This window comes from Penaeus monodon, chromosome 7 (assembly GCF_015228065.2).
Source record: "Penaeus monodon isolate SGIC_2016 chromosome 7, NSTDA_Pmon_1, whole genome shotgun sequence".
Lineage (NCBI taxonomy): Eukaryota > Metazoa > Arthropoda > Malacostraca > Decapoda > Penaeidae > Penaeus > Penaeus monodon.
Genome location: NC_051392.1, coordinates 12,600,752 through 12,603,251, shown reverse-complemented (window position 1 = coordinate 12,603,251; position 2,500 = coordinate 12,600,752).

Sequence of the window (2,500 nt, the reverse complement as noted above, 5' to 3'; positions counted from 1 at the left end):
AGAAGAATGAGACAGAGAGAGAGAGAAAAAATAGTAAGAAGAGTGAGAGAGAAGAGAGAAAAGAGAGAGAGAGATAGGGGAAGGAGAGCGCAGGAGTGAGTGAGTCAGTGAATGCGTGCGTGCGTGACTAAGAGAGACGGACAGAATAACAGACAAAGAGAGAAAGACAGACAGACAATTGCAAATAGAGAAAACGGAACAACGAAAAGCAACTTCATAAAAGCCAACTTAACGTAAACCGCCAACGAGTTTCACCCAAACCCAAAAATTATCAGAGAAAAAAAATCATCTCTCGTCGAGGCGAAATTGTTCCTCATAAAACGTAGAGATAAGACTTATCAGAAGCCTCATGTCCCGTCGATGCAAGACGCCTCGAGGCACAATCGAGTCAAGTTGCAAAGGGAAAATTTCGCGCACAAAGTGATGCGTCATTTTCAAGGAAATATTGACTCTTTGTGAAAATGATAGTGATATTTGTTCCGAGTATGAGATGGAAAGGATGAAGTTGTAATAACATTTCCATAATAGGAATATATATATATATATATATATATATATATATATATATATATATATATATATATTATATATATATATATACATATATGATTGTGATATGTATATATTATATAGTATTATATGATATTATTAGTATATGTGTGATTTTTATGTTGTGTGTATGTGTAGTGCATGTGATGTTATATCATATATCAAAGATATATAATTATATTCAAAATTTCGATTTGTCATTAGTGTACTTTAAACTATGCTATTAATACGAGGAATAAACAGAACAAAAACAACACGATGACTAAAAATCAACTAATAAGCTGATTATTCACAAATAATCGGAGTTGACGTAAGGAAATACCCCCCCCCAAAAAAAAAAAAAAAAAAAAAAAAAAAAAAAACGCACGGGAATCGACAACTCTCACACACCTTCGATAACACAGTCTCATGGAGTACACGTTATACGAAATATGTCTTACTAAGACCAAATCCAAAATCAGAAAATACGAAATACTATACAACAGCCTTGCACTGAATCCATCGCAATAATAATAATAACAACAACAACAAAAATAATAATGAATAAATACGAGAAAAAAATAAATAAATAAACGAAACTACGAAACCAAACACATTTAGCAAAATACATCACCGGAAGACCCGCCATTGCCTCAGCCGTCGCACATTTTCCGATCTGATTTACAGCTGTCACTCTATTTATTGCATTTCTCTCTGATGATAAGCTTTTCCCGCGGTCAAGTCGCCATAAAAACGGACGGAAGAGAAGCGACCGTAAATGTGAGATAGAACTTTTATTTCTCTATTTATTTATTTTTATCTTTTTCTTCTTCTTCCTCCTTTCTTAAATTTTTCATTTTTTTAAAATTATTATCATTATCTCTTTCTCTTTTCTTTCCATGTCGGTGGACGTTTCCGAGAAATGCGATATGGTGGTGTGTGTGTGAGTGTGTGGGTGTGGGGGTGTGGGGGGGGTAGGGGAGGAGTAAGTTGACGCGATTGAGTATTAATTTTGAAAAGAGAATTCGACTATATATTTTTTATTTATTTATTAGCTGCCGAACGTTAACGCGAGGTAATAATACTAATGATAGTAAAAAATGGTAATAGTACCACTAATAACGATATATTGATAAGTAAATTCGTGATTATGATGGTGATGATGATGATAATAATAATGATAACAATAATGATGACAATGATGATGATGGTGATGATAATAATAATGATAATGGTGATAATAAAAACGATTGTGATAATGATAATAATGATAACAACAGTTAGAGTAATAATAATGATAATGATAGTATGATTATAGGAACAATGATAATAATAATAATAATGATAACGATTGTGATGGTAATAGCAATGATAATAATAACAATGATTATGGAAGTAATGATAATAATAATTAATAATAATAATAATAATAATAATAATAATAATAATAATAATAATAATAATAATGCCAATGATAATAACAAGAAAAAAATAATGATAATGATGTTGATAATGATGATGATGATAATAAAAATAATAATAATCATTATTATTACTATTATTATTATTATTTTATTATTATTATTATTATTATAAGAATAAAAATAGTAATGATAATAATAAAAGTAATGATTGTCATGATAATTATTATTTATATCAATATTATTATCATTCTTAGCAATGATAATGATAACAACAATAATAGTAATAATGGTAATGATAATAATGATGATAACAATATGATTTTAGTAACAGCGGTGAGATAAAGAATAATAATTATTATTATTATCATTATCATTATAGTAATGATAATAATAACAACAATAATAATGATAATAACGATAATGATGATGATAATGATAATCAAAATGAAAATTATAATAACCATAATGATAATGATAATATTAGTAATAGTAGTAATGATAATGATAACGATAATAACAATAATAATAATTCAAATAACAATAATAGT